The sequence below is a fragment of the Pseudopipra pipra genome, chromosome Z, assembly GCF_036250125.1.
Source record: "Pseudopipra pipra isolate bDixPip1 chromosome Z, bDixPip1.hap1, whole genome shotgun sequence".
Taxonomy (NCBI): Eukaryota; Metazoa; Chordata; class Aves; order Passeriformes; family Pipridae; genus Pseudopipra; species Pseudopipra pipra.
The window spans coordinates 6,040,806-6,063,316 of NC_087581.1; the positions used below are offsets into that span (position 1 = coordinate 6,040,806).

Consider the following 22,511-nt stretch of genomic DNA (forward strand, 5'->3'; position numbering starts at 1 on the left):
TATATTTAACCAAACTCAGAGTCAAAAATTGAGAATATTCCCCTTATTCTGTTATGTGCAGTTCCCTTACCATTAGTGCTTTCCATGACCATTGCATTCTTCTCTCAAAGAATATGCCCAGGAGGCTTGTGTATTGTGTTCTGTTTGGGTATATTCAAAATCTGCTTCTTTCAGCTTGAATGATAGGAGCACTGATGTGAAAGTTTGCTACATACTTTTAGGCTGACTAAATAGGCAATTCATATGGTCAACCTCTCTGCTCATGAGTTTGCCACCATTTTGAAGGTCTGAGGACAGCTTTTCCCATAGCAGCAAGTTCCACATCTAAATGAATAGCCATAAATGGCGCAAAGGATCCGATTTTCATTTGAATCTAAATCTAAACCATTCCTGCAAATTTTAATATTATAGAGCATCCAAACCCGTTATTAAGAAGTCACATCTGCAGTTTAATGAAGCAAACGTTTTAATAGCACAGTGCTAGACCCCTACAGCATCTATCCTCCCATTGTGTCATTTGCCAATATCTCCACTGATTATGCCAGCATACATCTGTTGTCAGTCTGACCAACTAATCTCTCATAAATCACCAGAGTAGGGGAAATTAGCAAATTCTTTTGCTAGGAAGTATAAAATACATAAATACTGCTCCCATTACATAATACCTTACTGAAAAACATCCAGGCTGGCAGAGTGACTCAGGAGACCATGAAGTTCTCCACTGTCATTCCACCCTAATCATGACAATTTTGTTTTGATCCAAAATCATGCAATTTCTACTCACTATATTGAAAAGATGACATTTCGCTGTTCAGTTAAATAACTCCAACAAAATTTGATCTACAGTTCAAATATTTCCATTTCAGAAATGTTGGTCATAAATGTGATCTTCTTGGCAAAATAGCAAAAAGCTATTATGAGTTTTATCTGTTAGATGCTAAATTTCATTTACCATTTATAATCAGAGACATCCTTCCCTCTGGTTTTGTTTTAAAGGGAAGATCAGTGTTGCAATAAACAACTCATGGGCATAGTCCATTGCTGGAAGTTGCTTAAAAAGGTGGAGTAACCCAAAGGTACAGTCCTGGGTATCACTGTACACCTGCTTCAATAACTTAATTAAAAGAGACTGACAAGATGAAGCAAGTGGCCTGGCAGAGTCAAGTTAAAACCTCTTCTGAAATGAATGCCACCTGAAGCTAACTCATGGAGAAATTATAAGTAACAGGCAAGGCAATGGGTGATTATTTAGCAAAGTATTAAACAAGGAGATCCACTTTTTGTATTTTGCAAGCTCTTTTGTACGAAGGGAAAAACAAGGAGTTCCAAAAGAGGGGTAAGAAAACAGCAACAAGAAAAAAGGATAAGAGAGAGAGAGAGTCAGAGAAAATAAGTATTGCCCTGAGATCGTGTCCTATTTTTAATTAAAAAAAAAAAAGTTAAAATTCTGAAGTGATAAATATTCTTCACTGGAAAAAGACCTTCATAAAGATCAAGTCAATTCCAGGGGTTTACTGGAAGTGATTATCTCTTGCTAAAGCTAAAATACAGTGCTTTTGTCTTTAATATGCTCTCCTGGATGTTACCATAGAGAAGCTAATGGAGGTCCTGTCTGGGCCATCTAGGGATGGAAAGATTTCTGATAAATGCATCGTGCTTTCTTCGAATTATGTACAGGCAGTAATAGTGGCTCCTAGGTGACATTTTGCTGATAAACCTGTGATTTCTCCCTGTATTGGGTTTGCATGGTAAGATTTTGGTAGCAAGGGAACTTCAGGAGTGTTTTTTCTGAGAAGCTGCTGGAAACTTCCCCTATATCTAAAGGAGCCAATTCCAGCTGGCTCCAGGATGGACCCACCACTGATCAAGGCTGAGCCCCACATCTCTGCAATAAGGTATATAAGAAGGGGAAAAATAACCAGAAACTGCCCAACAGCAGCCAGCTGAGCGATGAGACTGTGTGAGATCACCAGCCCTGCAGACACCCAGGTCAGTGCAGAAGGAGGGGCAGGAGGAGCTCCAGGTGCTGGAGCTGAGATTCCCCTGCAGCCCGAGGTGGGGCAGCTGTGCCCCTGCAGCCCATGGAAATCTTTGGCAGCCTGTGGAGGAGCCCAGGCTGGAGCAGGTCATTGTCCAAAGGGGGCTGTGACTCTGTGGGAAGACTGTGCTGGAGCAGGCTCTGGGCAGGACCTTGGCCCTGTGGACAGAGGAGCAGGTTTGCGACCTGTGACCCTCTCTGTGACCCAGCCCGGTGCAGCCCCTTCCTGAAGGCCTCCAGCCCTGTCGGAGAGACCCACTCTGGAGCAGTCTGTGAAGAACCCACACTGAAGCAGTTCATGGGGGACTGTCTCTCCTGGGAGGGACCCCATACTGGGGCAGGGGAAGGGTGTGAGGAGTCCAACACCTTTGGAGGAAGGAGCAGCAGAGACAATGTGTGATGAACTGACCACAGCCCCATTCCCCTTCCCTCTGTGTCACTAGACGAGAAGAGGTCAGGAAAATCAAGAGTGAAATCAGGCCCAGGGAAAGGGAGAGGGTGGAGGTAAGATTTTTTTTTTTCTAGATGGTTTTGTTTCTTATTATCTTACTCTGATTTGATTGGCAATAAATTAAGCTAACTTCCCCAAATCAAGTCAGTTTGGCCTGTGACAGTAAATGGTGGGTGATCGCTCCCTCTCCTTACCTTGACCTACAAGTTTTTGTTATATTTTCTTTTCCCCATCCAGCTGAGGAAGGAAGTGACAGAGCAGCTTTGGAGGGCACCTGGCATCCAGCCAGGGTCAACCCACCACACCCCCTTTGTCCCTGGGTCAATTAGACCAACCTCAAGTGATTTAATGGGATCCTGTAGTGTTAGCAACCTCTTCCACAGCTTGGTGCCTCAGCCTGTTATGTCCGGGTAGAGTTAAAAAGCCAGCATGACCCACAAGCAGAGCTAAAGGAGCAGACTTTGCTGTGGCAGTGAGCTTTGCTCTCCGTAAGGATATTGCCTCGTCTCCCATAAAAGAAGACATGCATTGCAAATGCATGCCCTAAGAAATATTGAAACCAATACTGAATGCACTTCTGGAAACTTGATATTTTCATCACATGCCATCTAAGCTAATACACTGCACTGTTTACAGTCCTCCACTACAATATATTTTGAAATGATTACCTTGCTCTGAGTCATTTGTGTCATAATGCTCTCCATAGGTACCCATAAAATGAAAATGTAAGCCTCTTTTATTGGTGGCACTGCATCTTAATTGAAAATATTAAAGGCTATTGCTCTCCTACTGGCTTTTTTTCCTTTCTTTTTTTTTTTTTTTTCCCTTCTCTCTCTCTGTTTAATTGGCTAATCATATGATTTTTTTAATGAAATAATCATGAAAGAAAATATGAAGCTAATTTAAATTCAAACTGGATTTGGCGATATTTAAGTGATTATCCCAAAGTAGCAGAGGGTGTAAGAGGCAATAAACATCTGCTACGTTCATGACCATTGGCCTCACTGTTTATGAGCTTGGGAGATATTTATTTTCAAGAGACATGCTTCTCTTTGGGTTAGATTGTATTTTTTCCCCTTGCTTTGTAGTTATTTTACCCCTTATAAAGTTTGAAAGCAGGGGGTTTTTTGGAGCTTTTTTGATCCTTCCCTTCCCTCTGCCCCCATCTCCTTTCAAATTAACAGCAGAGTGAATTTCAGGCAAATGAAAAACTTTTTCCAAGAAATCTTTCAGCCAACAGGGCTGAATTTTAGGTGTTTCTACTCTTATGAAATGTGTAGACTACTCCAGATTTATGGGCTGAAGAAGTTAATAGGAATTCTGTATTGTAGTTGGTCCATTGTCCAGCTGCCATTCAATTGTATGTGTTGTATGTAATTGCCAAGTAAGGCTGTAACCTTTTCCTTTTCTCTTTCCCTCACATGCAATAAGGACTAAGGGCAAAGTTGAGGAACAAGTTGTAATTGAAAGTTACAGGCAGCTTTCTGGTTTTGTCTTTTTAGAGAAGGTAATAGAAGAAAAAAATAAAGCAGGCTGTGTTTTGAGATGTTTAGAAGAGAATTTAGCTATTTAGCTAAGGAGACAACAAGACAGCTGCAAGTAGAAATAACCTTCAGCAGCTGAAGCAAAACAGTGCTTGTAGGAATAGGTAGTATATAGTATTTGATCACCATGTTTACTACATGTTACTATGAATATATGAATACTTCTTCAACTCTCAAACATTATAAGACATTTTACATGTCAATGTCCTTAGAAATGATAAAATTTACTTCAGGTGCTTCTTAGGTATTCTCCATTTGAATTAAATCTATATTACTTTTAATCAGTTTTCTATAATGGTACTGAGATGCCAATGTGGCAGCAAGCTGCCAGTTAGCATACAGTGACACAGGGTGTGCTAGGATTGCAATAATTTCCAGTAATCACCTACTGGAAGTAAATATCAACAGTTTTATAATTTTAAGTGCAAGGGGTCCAAATAAACAACAGATTCAGTCTTCTACTTTCTACATATAAACACTATGGAGGATGCTGTGGTTCCTTTCTGTCAAACTCTGAAATGGTATCAGCCTGGTATCCTTTAGTTAGCTCTGCATAGAATCTCAGTCAATAATCAGTAATGATTCCATGCTTTAACTCTTTTTACATTTTGTATGAAAGTTATAGTCAGGGGTACACACTGTATTAAATATACAAAATTCAGATTTCTTAATATTTTATCCCTGAGAAGGCATTGTAACTACCTGTGCTGCAGCATAAATTTATCATGCAAAGAAAGAATCTGGAAGTGTCCAAGAAGAAGTCAATTTTCCTTTTTCTGTAGGTATGAAAATGGATGCAAAAAAGCTCTATTATGGCTTATAGTAAATTTAGCTGGGTCAATATGGATCCTATAGTAAATATTACAAACTTCTAGTCACTTGGAACAAATTTGGTGAACATTTCTGGGTCAAGACCCAGGATTTCAGGTTTCCATGATTCATGAGTTCTGTAACTTGTTGGTAACTAAAGAGGAGTTGGATACCAAGATCATAGCAGTCGAAATTTCGGTCACTGTAGAGAGCTGCATGAAGCAAGAATTTCTGAAGCAACGTGAAGTCTTTGAGATTCAGGTTTATGGTTTCAGATAACTTTAAAAAAATATTCTTTTTAAATTTTTATGTTTAACTTTTTCTGTTTGCTTTTATTTTCTTTAGAAATGAGCATAAGCATAGGGAAAAAGCTAAAAAATATTCTTAAGGTGACTGCCATACTTTCTATGAAAATTTTACTGTTTCTACACTCAAATTCTATTGAGTCTGAAAAACTGAAAAGCTGCTTGGTGCTGTAAATGGGAAAACCTAGAAATGAGAGTTTCATTCATTGACAGTATTGAGGATGGACCAAGCAAAAAGGAAGGAGAATTGTCACAATGTGTTTCGTGTTTTGCATGGAAATTTTATGGTCAAATTCCTATGTGAAAAAAAAAATATTGAAATGCATATAATTGCTCCAGGTGAAGGAAGTGTTATTATTTGTAATTTACAGACTGGGAGAATAAAGGTAGATATCTCATTCTTTGAAGTGACAAGAGGCACTGTGGGATCCCTGCTTAAGTGTCCTGAACACAGTACAAAGTGATTTGAACTGTTCACTGAAGATTTTACTGCAGGAATGAATTCTTCTATTTATCCTCTCCAAAAATAATGTTGGAGCATGTATTGGTGTAATTTCATTTTTCAAAGAAAGAGAAATCTAAATTGCAAAATTCACCTCCAGATTAGGTTTGTGAAGTTTTCTAGCACGTCGAGAATTTAGGAAGTCAGAGTGCTAATATTCTTCCCCTCTTTTGCTGACTTTCTTCCACTTTCTGTCTGTAACACTTATTCAAAAGAATGTCAGTGCAAAGAAAATGGCATTAGATAATAACACGATAGGTTTAATAAACATCCTCACATTACAGAACACTGAGTGACAGGCTGACATTGTGAGCTGCATTTCTTAGGGAATCTGCTTATTTTCGTTGTTCTTGAACTGGTTTTTTTCTTTGTTTATTTGTATGTTATTATATTTTTGTGGTACAAACTTCTCAGGGCAGAATATCTTTGCATATAAGCTGAAGAGCAATTACTTTGCCCCACAAATTTCCAACAGATTGAAATAGAATGTACATGTGCAAAAGGAAAAAGAAAGATAGGAAAAAAAAAAAAAAGACACATTTTACTTCCACTTACATGTAGCTCATGCAAACCTGAACTGCAGCTCCAGGGCACAACTCGAGATTTGATATTAAAGTGTTTCATTTGCAACCAATTATGCTCGGGATTAGATTCCACTGCTGCCTCGCTTAGCAGTACAGTACCTTGATTTCAAACAACCAGATACAGGTTTGTTGGTTTTTTTTTCCTCTCTCCTCTCTCTTTTTCTCCCCTTTTCCTGCCCCTCAGAACCATCTCCGCCTTCATCAAAACAATTCCATTTGTACTTATGAAAGCATTACAGCCGGTAAGCAGAGAGTACAGAATAAGCTTAACCATTGTAGCCTTTTTCCCATCTGAATATCACGAATCTTGTATCTCACCATGGTGTAAGGTCTCTGATTACATCAACCTCTCCAAATTATGCTGAAATGGAGGCCATTCAATTTGCTACAATCAGTAACTTTCGAAAGAGCCCTGCATAATTGATTTCACAGTAATATAGGCATAGGTGAATGAGTTCCTCAGCCTCGTTTATACAATGTTTTCTTTCATTCCAAAGTGCACTATTCAATAGAAATCACATTTTTTTCCCAACAGTTGGCAGGTAAAGCTTTTGGCTTATACAAAGTTGTGAGAGAGAAAGAGAGAGCAGGGGGGAAAAATAGTATAGAAACATGAAAATTGAAATTAATGCCTCGGGTGAAATACCAAATGCAGACAAGCCTTGGGTGAAATGACTACTCTTTTCTGTGTATCTGACCAAGGTGGGAAATGAAGGACTCATACAGGATACAAAAACCTTTGGAAATTTAAATGCGGTCCAGAAGTATAGTTTGTCAGGGGTGGTGGAGAGTGGGGTGTGTACAGGACTTCAAAGATGAAGATTTATTCAAGGTGGAAAACATCCGGGTTTATGAGCTAAAGAGACTACTGATGCCTTGTTGGTGTTGGAGTTAGGGAAACAATGTTGGAAGCTGGGCAAATACTGTAGCCATGAACAATTAAAAGGGGCAATTGCCTTATCACCAGCACATGGCACCATCTCTGCCCTTCTCTCCCCTTGCATGGAGCCAGTCACACTGGCTATTTCTCACTGGACCAAATTCCTCAGCTCCAAAGATCCTGCTTTATAGACCTACAGTGGAAACTTCATGAATGATGCGCCACAGTGCTTGTGGGCTTTCTTGAGTGCTTCCCACTGGGAACGAAATCAGGACAACAGCAAAGAACAAACAAATAAATAAATAAACAAACACATCAATAAATGGCTGGATGGATGGATAAAGAAGTAGGTAAACCCAGGTAGCAAATGTGAGGCATTAAAGTATTGCAACATGGCCAAGAATTTAAGCTATTGAAAGGAAAAAAAAAAAAGTACTCTTGAACATTTGCAATATAGAGAAAAGGTAGAAAAATTAGATAGGAGTATGAAAATTAAGAAAAAAAAAAAGAGGTCATTTAAGTTGAGAGGAAAAAAGGAGATATCTCTAAAACCAATCAATCCTATCTACCACAATGCTCATTTCAGATGGACCAAATCACTGTTTTGAGGTGTTTGCCATTCTACACTGTCTCCAGAAGAAACCTAACTAACCGTGTCAGACATGAGTTTCATATATCTAAATTTAAGCAAGTTTTCATGAGGTTTCATCAGTTTGATGTGTATTATACAGAAGGAAATGTGGAAGTGGTAATGTCAAAGACAAACCAATGGATTAGATTACCTTTCACCTGCATCTGTTTTATTCTTATTCTCCCAGAGTTCAGAAATCAGCTGCAGGATTTATTGTTCTCATTAAAAGGATCTATGTAACTGGATATAGCTTTGTGTGTGTGTGTATGTGCATATGTACAAATTCCCTGCAAAACTATAGAGCTGATCGTGAGAAGTCCCTGTTTAGAAAGAATGCAGCTGCCCCTGTATATGAGTACTCCCTTTTCTGAAGAGTTAGAGGGTTTATGTGGTTTGTGCTACATTTTGATTATAAAACACTGTAGAAACATGTTCATTCTATTCAAATCTAAGAAGCACTAAAGTTTATGCTGCTTAAATCACTTCTAAATCTGAACTATTTGGATCTCTGAATTTTATGATAATATTAACAGAGCTTCTGGTGAAGCCCATTAATTTTTTTTTGTATTGTTTAATTTTACATGAGTAAATATAATTACTCCTTTTGTCAGAAGTTCTAATACCAATTTATAATTCATGGAGTTAATTATGTTAACGAGGAGGTAATCATTTCTCAACTCTCTCCCCTGTAATTTTAAAGGATTTTGATTTTTTCCCTCTCTCTCTCATTCTCACCTCTTCTTTTACAATTTCTCTTCCAGCCATGAAGTGGGAGCATACACAATTCATCTGTGATATAATTATTTACCATGGCAACAGTTTGTGAATGGGATTGTGAAGTTGCGAATAACTAAAAAGAGGCTTAAGTAGAACAGACTGAAAAAATTATCCTTTTCTAAACAAGTGAAGAGTCCTTTGAGGTCGGGAAAGCTTTTGTCACTCCAATATGTTAAAACAGGAGGAGTTGAAAAGGATAGTTTTGGGGCTTATTTTTCCTCCTTTGCTAAAACCCTTGCTAAAATCTGATGAGCAAATGAAGATAAATACTTTGAATGTGTTTGTGTATGTGCAAATTTGTTTTGGTGTGTGTATGTGTGACTGACAATGAAGAACATTTGAATAGACTTGAAATCACAAGCACTAAATCTGACATTGCCCAGCAAGAACGAGAAAAGCTTTGGAAGATCAAATATTGAAAAATGATGAAAAAAAATAGTCATACTTGTGGTGGTTGGTTTTTTTCTTGTTATAGTCCTGAGATAAGCAGATGGTTCAAATTGACACTGGTATGCAAGACCTCTAAATTTTAGAGTCAGAGGTAGATAGAAAAAAAATCTATTGAAAACTAGTAGTATAATCTTTGTATTTTGCTGAAGGCTGCTACTGGCAAATCTCTCCCTACAACGTATCCTATTCAATCATGTATTGAGTATTTTAGCACTGCTGCTCTAAAATCAAAGAAATCTATTGATGTTCTTCAAAGGCACACTGAGCTGCATATGAAAAGAATAACGACAACAACAAAAACTCATCCAGATGCACCATGTTTTACAGTTTACCCACCTGGGAGTTAAATTAGGTGCCATATTTACCCTAACTCACACACATAATGATTTAAGAATCAGAATATTTCAGAGGAATAGATAAAAAGCCATCAATACATTTCATTGAATGTTAATTAGTCCAGGAACACTTTGAAAAGTCTCCTGCCTGGTTGGTGGCATAAAGGGGGATTTTTTAATATGTTTCTCCAGCTTCTTTTAAAAGTCAGTCTTGATATGCCTCCACCCTGCAGAAATGTCCCACTTTAAGTGGCAGCTAAGGTGAGCCCCAAACAATAGAGGTCTTTTCACTGACACCAGTGGAATCAGGATCACAGCCAGTGAATGAACATGGAAAGCAGCTGCATAGAAAAACATTTATTTCCCCTGGCAATCATGAACGATGATTTTATTTTTTTTTTTAATGCTGAGTAAGTATGTTATCTTAAATGATACTACTTAAAAGGATCCTTACAGAACCTTCTTGAGTTACAGAACCTTCTTGAGTTACAGAATAGAAGAAAAGGAAAAAGCGCATTGATTCCAACTGTCCTGTCTGCTCTGAAAACATCTGGAAACAATCCTGAACAACCTGAAGCAGACGAAAAGCATATCTTCCCCTGGTGATGGAGCATGTGATGCTTGGTTTCCTGCAGTTTTGTGGCATGCTGTTGGGCTTTCTGACAAGAGATGAGTTCTGACTGAAGATTTTTCTGAATGTGGGACATTAATAAAATTTGAATTGATTTTCTCATGTCTCAAGAGGTGAGTTTGCATGGCTGCTTCTCCATCAGAGGGGTAAAAAAATGCATTCTCACTTCCTTTATTATCCAACTATTTTATAAAAGTTGAATATTTTCTCCTAACTACATCAGGTAGTTCAAAAGACGTTATAAAGAGGCGGATGAGTAGACAGATATGCATTTAAAAAATATTATCACTTAACCTTGCTGAAATTTTTGTTGTTGTATGGGGTTTTTTTGTTTTGTTTGTTGGATTTTTTCCTACCAACAGAATTCCTTATTTTCTCTTAAAGTGTCCCCCAAGTCTGAAATACAGTTCAGGATTTGTTTAATCTATGTAAGTGACAAATTCAGGGACCTGTGTTTCCTCCTTCATGGATTGGAATTAAAGTAATTATAAAATGGAAGAGGCAGTTTTCCAACTTTCTCAAAGTAGGGCTTGATGGTCAGATTTACAACTGCATTTAGGTTCCAAAGGTGCAGGGAGGCACCTAATAGGATTTGCAAAAATACATAACCACTTTCGGAGAGAAAATGGAATTAGAAACCTAACTCTTCTAACTGCATTTCTAGATCAACTTCAGATGGTTATTTTCATGTTTTGATACATTTTTAAAAGCTACCATCTATTTCTGTCAGTGAAATATTCTCACTTTTCAGGCAATAATTCTGAGCAGGATGGACTACATTTTTTCTCTGTGTGTGTAAGAAGCACCTTTTTCATGAAACCAAAAGGTGTGTGTGTACTGTTGGGCATATAAACTTATAAGCAAGTCCTGATATTCACTTATACTCATAGAACAGACATTAAAGACACAAAAAATCAGTTACCACTTAAGAGTTTTCATGTTAAAAAAAACAAAAAACAAAAAACAAACCTGTTGAGGCTGAAGAAAATGTCCCACTAACTTATTGCTTTATGCCTCAGATTATGTTGATTTTGGTAACTCACTGTTCTGTGAGTGGGAAAACTAGCTTCATTACAAAAGAAAAATGTGCACGTGTGTTCATGTTCATGAGTCCTGCACACTCAGCATCAAAAAAAAGATTAGAAATTTTACAAAGCTTTCAGCAGTTTGCTGCAAAACTATCCATGGGAAGAACTGACAGCACAGTTCCAGCTGAGGAAAAGAGATACACCATTCAAATGTCATTATCAATACTGGTTTAATTGCTGTATGTATATGAGAAAAAAAAAAAATCCTCTAACAGCAATGAAAACCTTTCTTTGAAAGGCCACCTCACTGGCATTTTCAAAAACAAAAATGGAAAAACATTTGTCCATGTCTTGAGATTTCTTTCCAGTAACCAGAATATCAGACATGTTTCTTTCAAGTACCTGAAGAGTGTTTTTTCATTTCAGTTCCTAAACACATAGATTTATATTGCAAAGCAGTGAAGATTTTAGGATGGGAAGAAAAGGGGAGGTTGGTTCTTTATTTTGAAGTCAAAAAGAAAAGTAATAAGAAAGCAAATTACTGCAAGGGCACAAGACACAAGGGAATGTCTTGAGAACTATTTATGTGACGTGTGTTTCTTGCTCAGTTATGACAACTGAAATTCTGAGCTTCATCTTTTGTTCATGGACCTCAGGAAAAGAAGGAGATTTTGGTACTCATGGTGTTTAAGAAATAGTTACAGCCTTAATGGGCCTTTACAGCAATTTGAGTTTCTTTATTTTTCTTTCTTTGGATTCTTAGAAATATTGAGGCTAAGAGAAAAGTTTTCCAATATCCCTTCTTCTTAATTATTTGGAAATTCTATATATTGGGGTTAATTCTTTTATAAGCTCCTTGTGTGTATTTTATACTAAAGTAGATTTCTTTGCATGGCGGCTTCTTTATGGAGTAATTTCTCCTCTCTTTATTTCTCATTTAACTCACTTGAGTGTTATAAAGGGATCAAACCTACCTCTATGGATGTCTCTGGGACTTCAGGCTGTTCTTTTAAGACCAGAATTTCCTGCTCTTCAGTGTATATTGCCCATCATTGCAAGCTTCAAAAGATACTCCACTGGAGTGCTGCCTTTACCAGCGCATTTGGAAAGCTCTAGTCAAGAAACAACGTTCATTATTTAACGCTTAAACAGGCATGGATTTCATTTTCATAGGTGTTCTGTCCAGATACTAATACTAAGTCAAATACAGTATGAGAATCAACACCAAAATGCATTAGTTTCTATCATCCTTTCCAACTCAGTTTAAGATTCAGATACTCAGGTCCCTAATCATTTGAACAACCTTGTGTTGTGATGCAGAAAATCTAAAGGATATCTCCTAAACTGTCCCAGTAATTATTAGAAGTGGCTTGGGCCAAAGGTCTTCCTTTTTGAAACCATGCAAAGATGCATAACATGTGGCACCTAAGGAGTTAATCAGACATGTCTTCCTTGTGAAAAATTTTATTTTATATCATATAAGTTTAGTACATATATATAGAGAAAAAGAGAGATGCAGAACCCATCACCAAGTGGTAATGACATGAAATTAATTACCAGGTCTTAAAGTAAAGTTTAAATCCATTTCTTTGCCTTGGTTGTTTGTTGTAAGTGAATTTGACCTTCCCTTCTGTTGTCTAAAATCTTCCTGTTACTTGTGTTGTTATAGATTGTGGCATCTGTATAGCATTTTCCTCTTCCTTATATCATGGCAACAAGCAAGTTAACAATTGATTGGTAAGTCAAAAATGTCTTTTCTTCAGTCACAGTGGATTTTGAAAAGTCTGTTGACACAAGATTTCTTCCTTCTCATCTTTAGAGATTACTTTTGGTAAAAACGAAACAAAAAGAAAGCAGAGATTTATTTGACTCTGTTACATTAATCATTAAAGATAAAAAAAAAAGTTTACCCTCCTTTAATTTGCAATCAGTGATGAACAATAAATCCAAGTAACCTTTCTCTTCAATAGGAAAAAAAAAATAATTCAGAACTGTAGCCTGTAAATAATTATCAGGAGTTTGGCTGTATCTGGCAGGGTGCAATGTACAAGATTCAATTTTAACTAGAGATTACAGCCCAGCAACCTTGTAGCCCTGAATGGTCAAACAGTCATGTCACCTTCTCCTGTCAGGAAGTGTGTCAGGACTCACATAGGCAGGGTGAACTTTCACCAGAGGTAATGTGTCTTATACTCAAAAGAGTTGGGAAAAAAAATGTCAGATGTTCGCTGGCCCACTCCTCCTCCCCCTCCTCTTTCAAATTGAAAACAGGCAAAGCCACTTCCCAACAGGAAGTGTTGCAACCCTTCTCCTCCAGGCCACCATAGCCACAGGTAGCACTATGACAAGTGGGACTCACTCTGCACTTCATACCAGGATGTGATGAACTAAACATTCTAGGTGATATTTTGTGGTGCCTGAATCTCATGGGTCATCTCTCCTTGTTCTCGAGTAAAATGCAAAAGCAGAGGAGAGGTGAGGGGAAGAAAAAAGACCTAAAAATTAAGAAAAAAAGGAAGGGGAAGGGGAAGGGGAAGGGGAAGGGGAAGGAGAAGGGGAAGGGAAGGGGAAGGGGAAGGGCAAGGGGAAGGGGAAGGGGAAGGTTTGGGAAGGTTTGGGAAGGTTTGGGAAGGGAAGGTTTGGGAAGGTTTGGGAAGGGAAGGTTTGGGAAGGTTTGGGAAGGTTTGGGAAGGTTTGGGAAGGTTTGGGAAGGTTTGGGAAGGGAAGGTTTGGGAAGGTTTGGGAAGGTTTGGGAAGGTTTGGGAAGGGAAGGAAGGTTTGGGAAGGGAAGGGAAGGGAAGGTTTGGGAAGGGAAGGGAAGGTTTGGAAGGGAAGGAGGGAAGGGAAGGGAAGGTTTGGGAAGGGAAGGGAAGGTTTGGGAAGGTTTGGGAAGGGAAGGGAAGGTTTGGAAGGTTTGGGAAGGTTTGGGAAGGTTTGGGAAGTTTGGGAAGGTTTGGGAAGGTTTGGGGAAGGTTTGGGAAGGTTTGGGAAGGTTTGGAGGAAGGGAAGGGAAGGGAAGGGGGAAGGGAAGGGAAGGGAAGGGAAGGGAAGGGAAGGGAAGGGAAGGGAAGGGAAGGGAAGAAGGAAGGGAAGGGAAGGGAAGGGAAGGAAGGAAGGGAAGGGAAGAGGGAAGGGAAGGAAGGGAAGGGAAGGGAAGAAGGAAGGGAAGGGAAGGGGAAGGAAGGGAAGGGAAGGGAAGGGAAGGGAAGGGAAGGGAGGGAAGGGAAGGGAAGGGAAGGGAAGGGAAGGGAAGGAAGGGAAGGAAGGGAAGGGAAGGGAGGGAAGGGAAGGGAAGGGGAGGAAGGGAAGGGAAGGGAAGGAAGGAAAGTGGAAAGGAAAGGAAAGGAAAGGGAATGAAGGAAAGGAAAGGAAAGGAAAGGAAAGGAAAGGAAAGGAAAGGAAAGGAAAGGAAAGGAAAGGAAAGGAAAGGAAAAGGAAAAGGAAAGAAGGAAAGGAAAGGAAAGGAAAGGAAAGGAAAGGAAAGGAAAGGAAGGAAAGGAAAGGAAAGGAAAGGAAAAGGAAAGGAAAGGAAAGGAAAGGAAAAGGAAAGGAAAGGAAAGGAAAGGAAAGGAAAGGAAAGGAGAAAAGAAGAAAAGACAGAAAGGAAAAGAAAGAAAGAAAAGAAAAAGTGAAGGCTTCTATGAAAGGATTGAAGTTTGCTTTGGCTTTTTTTTTATTTTTATTTTATTTTATTTTATTCATTCTTAATTCTTAGCATGATTAGAAGTAGCTAATTGTTTTACATCTTAAGATATTGCTCTTCCAAGAGCTAGTTCACCGTATGCAACTGTTTAAAAACATTTGAATATGCTTTCTGTGTGCACGGTTTTCTGCTTCAGTGTCCTCCCTTGGCTGTCTTTTCCTAGCCTCATTCTTTAATGCAAAGGACATTTGCAATGAAAATGGGATCTCTGCTTCTTAACAGTTCATCTGCTCCTGCTGCTCATTTCCCCACCTGAAGTCACAATCCTCCACTTGTGACCTCACCGCAGGTTTCTGTGGTGAGAGGATTATGTTGTTGCAAATAGAGGTTTATAACTTCAGGAAGAGAATGAGCAGCCCGAGCAGATGGACTCCTTTGAAATGAAGATCCTGTCTTCATGCAAATGCTGTGAATGATAAGAGGACGAGAGGGAGAAGTGGCAGAAGCAGGATTGTTTCTAAATACAGAGCACAATTACTCGTTGTCCCATTCCATGTCTGGAACAGGGTTAATAGGAGAGACCCTGTAAGTCCTGGAGTGTTTCAGAGAAGTGATCAGCATTAGCACAAATTTTAAAGTAACCTTCAGACAGCTCTGATACGTCCCTTAGTACTGCTGGTGTCTGCCTGCTATTTTGGGTGATACCAGATTTAAATCAGGATGGTCTATTGAAAGGAAAAATAGCACAAGTCTTTATTGCTTGAAATAAGAGCCAATTACCACAATCAGGAACTGTAACTAACTCACATACTTTGTGGTTCAGGCTCACAGAGGGACGCTTAGCAGTGAGTCGCGCTGGCAGTGAGGGCCATTCCAGGAGAACTGTAGGGCAAGTTTCTCATAACTGGGTAGATTTTCTGGTGAAGCAGCTTTTTAAGCCATGTTTCTATCATGCCATGGGTATTTTGCTGTAAAAGTATGCAGCCTCATTCAGCTTGATGCAAGTGCCTGATGCAGTGCAACTCCTGCCTGTGTAGTGGTGTCCAGAAGTTGCGTTAGCACAACCCTGAACCCGATTTATAAACTCCATCTCTTCAGTAGCTGAAGCAGCAAAGATTGCTTTCAGTTGCAGTCAACTCTGGTGCCTATATTTGCATCCCCTGTGCCATGTTCATTGTGTGAATATGCCTAGAGACATACCTTTAACCTCATTATGTATTTGAGAATGAAATGACCTTTATCTGTATAACAAACCATTAGACCCAGAATATCCTGCCTTGCTGGGGGCAGTGATCATCAAACTCAGGAGTTGCTTATTACTACAGACCTGCAACCATCAATTCTTCTGAACTATCTAAGGAACACAAAAACACTGTTATTGACACTAGGAACAAAAATCTTAGCTTTCTTGTCTCCCAGCATGTGAGACCCAACAGGTTATCAGTGAAGAGGCATGAAATTATTCTGCAGCTGGAGATTGAGCATACCACAGGTTTCTCCTCTTGGACACAGATCCACAGGCTTTCCCTGTGATCCGTGGCTCCACAGAAACCAGAGCTCAGTGGCAGGTTGCCTGGCTGTGGACAGGCACATGGGAACATGGAGCACACACTGCAGACCTCATTGCTGTGACATGTGAGACATGAGCCAGACATAGTCTTTTTGACATGTTTGTCTGAGCATATCTCATTTTTCATCTGGTTAAAGCTCACAAGAGGGAGCTGCTAGTAAGTTTTGGAGATGATGAGATAGTTATGAGCTCTACAGCCACCTAAGAAATCAGTTGAGCATAAGTCACGTAACAGAACTCCAGTTTTAGTCGATCACTGCTTCACTATCCCTTTTACTTCTCTTTTATTGCTTTTACATCTGATTTTCTGCAGAAAGTTGTTCAAAAAATATGAAACACTCATTGATAAAACAAAAATAATAGTGAAATGAGATCCCTAGTTGCAGAAGCTCCCAATGCAGCAGTAATTTGACAAAGAGATAACTGTCACGTATACATCATCCATACTGAATAATTTTATATGTGTGTGCATTCTGATTCCTAGGAGAACATTTTTTTTTTAAAATTCTTGATTTCACCTCTTTGACTGAGGTATTTACATAACTTGTATTACCTGCATGATTTTGCAGATCCTCAGAAGGATCTTGGGAAAGGAAACACACATCTTAGATTTATAGAGAGACTGTACACTAAGTCCATTGTTTATAACAGGCACTGGCTGTTCAACACCTTTAAATTTAGTCTCTAAACATCTATTCTTCCTCATCTTGTAAGTCAGTTTCTTGGACAGGGATAGGCTTCTGGGAGGAAGCCAGGCTATGAGTGAGCCACAGGAGAACCTTTCTCATCTGTCCATATCAAGTTAATATATAAATAAATAAATCTATACTGAATGCAACCCTGTTGGGAAAAATTGAAAGAAAAATTCTGGAAGTGGCACTGAAAGGGAGAATGTCAAAAAGCTTTGGACAAAACTTTCAGACAGAGGTAGCTTCCACTGCTGAGTGGTACGATGTGTCAGTATGCATGACACTATCATTGGATACATCAAAGAGTGTGTTAGAAACATTTCCGCTACAAAAGGGAACACTGGTTGTGCATCCCTGAAAAGCAATGGCATTGACACAAAAGAGCTTGTCAGAGATAGCAAAGGGAAATGCCAGCAACAGTTTTGCAAATATAATGATTCCATCAGTACATTGGCGAGACGGGCAATAAAAATGATCAGGGTAGTGCTGGTCACATCATTTTATGTAGATAACATTTGCTATGAATTTAGGCTCTTCTATTCCTTAAAAATCCCTTACAAACTGGTGCTGATTGATAGGAAGCAATCATTATTCATTGAGCTGATGACTCAGAAGGTCCATGAGGTCAACCAACCTGACCTCAAAAGAGTAATGGATTATTATAACAGCATCTAGTTGCATTATCCAAGTTCAGAGTCTTGTTGGAGTTTCTATGTACGGATGAACAGTTGTTGGGCCAATGAATTTATAATCAAACTGGATAAAATGTAGGAGATGGAACAGAATCATGGTGTCAGAGTAGATCAGCAATAGCTGATCAGTCTAACCAAGAAGTCAAGTTTTCTGGCTTGAAGACTAATGTATAAGTCTCTGGAGTCTTTTATCCTTTTGAAGATATCCATCAGTGAGTACTGCATAATGTTTCTGCTGCTTATTCAAGAGATCTTTGACAGATGTTTGGGTTTGGTTTGGAGGGGGGTTTTTGTTGCTGTTTTTTGTGGGTTTAGACAATTATTTTTTGTGTTCTCCTAGAAGACTGAAATAAGATTTTAAAAGGGGGGTGTGTGTTCTAGCAGATGCTTAGGAACAAAGAAGTAGGATTCTTTCCACAAATATATTTCTGCTTCTTAAAGCATAGCTTTTAAATCTATGCTGTTCAAATAAAAACGGAAAAGGAATAGAAGGTTGTATTTGTGCAAAATGACTCAGTGAAAAGTAAGGATTTCTTCCCAACACATTGCCTCAAACAATTCTTCCTTCTCAGGATCTGTTTATAGATGAAATGACAATTTTAAAGATTTTGGATTAAACCCAAAAAAACTGCTGGGTAATTTAGACCAACTTAATACAGCTGTGTGCATAATTAATTAATAGTTATGCATTTTTTAGCAATAGAAGATAAATATTTTGCAAAATATTCTCTCAGGGAATTTGTGAAAGCCCCCTAATTTGAGGCTCTTGGTGAGAATATAAACTATGATTTAAAGCAGTATCCCATAATATACTGTGCCGTCTATTAAACAGATGGAAACACCTCTTAAAAAAGGAAATTGTGAGGTTTCATGGGATGTATAGCCTACACAAAACCCAAAAATATGCAAGAAATATGAAAATGAAGTAAATAAATTAAGGGATCCATAAAGTTAAAAAGTGTTCTTAGTTAATTTAAAAAATATATATTTTACAAGGGCAACTGTATAACTAATTTTTGGATTCTAACAAGTTTAATCCCTTTCTTCTTCAATTTATGTAAGATGAAACTTTTTCCAAGATCAAGATGACTTTTTACTTGTAAACATAGTGTCCCAATAGCTTAAAACGTGCTAGTTTACCCTTCTGTGCAGAGAAATTGGGGTGATGTTTATGCCTATTGCTGTAAGTGTACCAAAGACCCATGAAATAATCAAAGTAGCTTGTTGGTACACCTAAATTTATTGCATCTCTCTGTCAAAACTTCGTCACAGTACCATAGGACAAAATGCTTGATGAGCAGCGAAGTGTTACTCATCACAAGTAGCAAGATGATACATTTCAGTTGCCCAAGACTCCTAAATTTGCTCTTGAAACAGCATCAAATTTTATTTCAGAAATTACCCCTGCTAAAAAGATTACAGGAATAACCCATCCTGGGCTGAATCCAAGGCAGTATGGCCAGCAGATTAAGGGAGGTGATTGTGTCCCCCTACTCTACTCTAATGACACCTCACCTGCAGTGCTGGGGTCCCCAGAACAGGAAGGACATCAACCTGAGTACAGAGGAGGCCACCATGACTATTAGGAATGACTGAGAGAAATGAGATTGTTAAGCCTGGAAAAGAGAAGTTTTCGGGATGACCCAATTGCAGCCTTCCAGTGCCTGAAGGGTGTCTACAGGAAAGATGGAGAGGGACTTTTTATAAGGGCATGTAGTGACAGGACAAGGGGGAATGGCTTCAAGATGAAAAACAACAGGTCTTTAGATTAGATTACATATTAGGAAAAAATTCTTTACTCTGAGGGTGGCACTGAAACAGGTTAACAGAGAAGTTGTGATTTCCTTGTCCCTGGAAGTGTTCAAAACCGGGCTGGACAGAGCTCAGAGCAACCTGGTCTAGTGAAAGGTGTCCCTGCCCATGGCAGGGGATTTGAATGAGATGATCTTTAAGGTTCCCTCCAACCCAAACCATTCTATGATTCTAGGATTCTATGAACAACAGGTTAGTTGATCTTCCATTTTTACAAAGGGGAAGCTGTCAGTCTGTAAAAAATTTTAACCTTGAAAATAAAATAGAAACTTCTTTAGGAGATAAAAGTTACATTTGTTTGCACCATTTTAGTTCAAAATTTCTTCACATTATTTTATTTTGATTAGTACAATATGAAGCATTTACTTCCACATGTGGTAGGTACTTGAAAATGATGCAGAAAGGAGACGGAGTGAAAATGGCTACTTACCCATGCAATCTACATTCACTTTAAATCAGATCTGTTGAGTTGTGCCTGGAATGATGCAGACATGTGCAAGAAAAAGCTGAAAAACACATATAGCAAAATAATTGCAAAGATTTGGGATATACTGCTACCTCTAACAGGTACTGCGGTATTTTTCAAGTAATACAGCATTTCTTTTGACATCTGACTGACCGTCTTTCGTGTTTGGTTTGGTTGGGGTTTTTGTAGTGTCTTTTGTTTGTTTTTTTTTTACACTAATAGTATCATGGTTGGGCTTCGCGGACGAAGATTTGGGAAAGTTCTCTACCCACGTTTGACACAAGTGCGCTGGCGGCTAGAAAGGTCAATACGAGACAGGCATGTCTGGTTGCAAAAGGCACAGCAGAAAGACTCCTTAGGTGGTATATTCCGCTAGGCACGGTTCTTTCTGCGTTGTCTTTTCTCCTCAAGGATGATCTTGCGTGCGTTCTCAAAAGAAGCAGCAGTGTTATAGATGGTGTGTCTCCAGGTCTCCTGGTTGGAGGCCAGAGTAGACCAGTTATGATGATCAATATGGCCAAGGCTGAGATGCTGTTTCAGGGAGTCCTTGTATCTCCTCTTTGGGGCTCCTCTCTTGCGGCAGCCGGCGGCAAGTTCACCATAAAGCAGGATCTTAGGTAGGCGGTGGTCCTTCATCCTGGAGACGTGCCCTGCCCATCACAGCTGTGTTCTCAGTAACTTGGCCTCAATACTTGTGACTGCTGCTTGTTCAAGAACAGATGTATTGGTCACATAATCTGACCAGTGGATGTTTAGGATTGTACGGAGACAGCGTTGCAGAAAGGAGCGAGAGAGGGGGAGCTTCGCTGGTGCAGACTGTGCCATCGTGGGAGACAAATCGTATATTATATTACTTACCCACTCAGCCTACTGAGACTTCCCAAGGTGTCTTTTCAAGACCAGATTCCACAAAGATATTTAAGCATTACACCTATATCTTGATCCTGTCAAATTCAATGACATTGAAACTGATGTATCAATAGGCATTGGTTTCTTCAGTGGATCAAGAAGGATAGCACTCAATTTCTGCTAATGTTTTGGTATTTTTTATCAAACCTTTAAATCCTCTTCTGTGCTCAGCTAGGAGTCCTTGTCCCATAAGTATCTCCTTCCTAAGTATCCATCAGGCGAGGATATCCAGCAATGCACTGATGCCATATTAGCACAAAATTTGACTCCTTTATTTTTCAAGTTTTATTTTTTAAAGGAAACTTCCAGACATAGTATTTCTCTCTATTATAAGTTAGATTTTTCTTATTGGAGTAATGAAAGTTCAGTATTGAGAACTTCTATCTGTAATAGAATTTGGGAGAGTCAGAGGATTATTTAAAAAGGATCTCTTACTTAGTTGACAGGAAAAACAAGTTCCTTGTTATGAAGTTTGATTTCTTGACACTTGGAGCTATAGCCCTCCTGGAAAAGAAAAAATTAAAAGCTAGCAAATAGAACAGATTGTTGGAAGCTGGTGTTTGGGTACCAGCCATAATGACTGAAGTGAGCTTCAGATTGTACTGATGCAGAGCCGAGGGGAAGTTATGGTGCTTGAACTGAAGAACTTCATTTCCCATCTATAAAATACCGAATAAAGCCCCATTCTCATCTTCTTTCTCATCCCCTAAACCTGAGACACACTCCAATATTGAAAAGCATCATCACAGAGGAAAAAAAATCCCACCTCATCTTCTGTTGGAGCTGATACTTCAGACCATTTCTGCCTAACCTCAATTCCATTTTTTATCACAGTAGAAAATGGAGCCAGATGGGAATGATAAAACTGCCTCTACATTCACTTCATTCAAAGCTGCAAGTTGCACTGAAAAAGATGCATATTTCTCTGTGCTCTGAGACATAACGTAGGTAGGAAAAAGCTCAGAAAACAATATGTGGCAATGTAATATTGTCCAGGTACTGCACAAGACTGAGAAATCTAATATATGTGAGCATGAGTGTTTGTATTGTGTGGGAGGGAGAGCATAAGGATAGACAAATTAAGTATTTTCTTCATCACTTCTATGATAGGAGTTTTGTCTGGAAGAAATGTCATAAAATGTGAGTGAAAATAAAGGAAACAAAACCCAGCAGGTTAGATTATTTTTTCCCTTCTTTATTGACTCTATTTCCTTGATTTCAAACCTGGCTGAACTTTACCTTAGCACTGGCACATGATTTGAGAAGCTCATTTTTTTGCCCTTCTAGAGTTGTTTTCTGTCCTGTCCTCTGAGGGTGCTGGGACAAACTGGCTTCAGGGGACCTACCTCCAGCCACCCGGCCAGAGATAAGACAGGGAAGGGGCTGCTCATTTAGCATTTAAAAAACCAAAGGCTATACTTACTTCTTCAGCAAAAAATTGATCACCAATAGTGAGAAAACATTGTTTAGCCACAGCACACAGACCTTGAGGGATTTATGAGCAGCTACAAGCTCACCTCTTGACTTCAGCTGGAGACTGGGCTGCGTGTCTGAGTGCCAGACTCTGACCAGTAATGTCCTGTGCAAATGAATTTAGAGATTTTCTCAGCTTGTATTCGTATTCTACAAAAGGTAAATATCCCCCAATTGCACCTACTTGGAGCTGAATTATCGACTTCAGCTTTGAAGTGCAAATGAGCTGAATGAAAACATAGACTGCAACATAGGAGCTATTCCTACTTGCTGATTTATAGTGCATTAACA

At 39.0% G+C, this 22,511-nt stretch overlaps 1 long non-coding RNA gene across 3 annotated transcripts in view; it reads left to right on the plus strand.

The window, feature by feature from the left end:
- The first annotated feature begins 1,981 nt into the window (after positions 1-1,981).
- The window catches only part of LOC135406991 (uncharacterized), a 54,636-nt gene continuing 34,106 nt past the window's right edge, over positions 1,982-22,511 (plus strand). For 2 of the 3 annotated variants that reach the window (XR_010426617.1, XR_010426619.1), the window contains exons 1-3: positions 1,982-2,542; positions 8,507-10,051; positions 12,636-12,703. This is a non-coding gene — a long non-coding RNA (uncharacterized LOC135406991). The remainder of the gene's footprint in view (positions 2,543-8,506; positions 10,052-12,635; positions 12,704-22,511) is intronic. The other variant, XR_010426618.1, reaches the window with a different exon arrangement.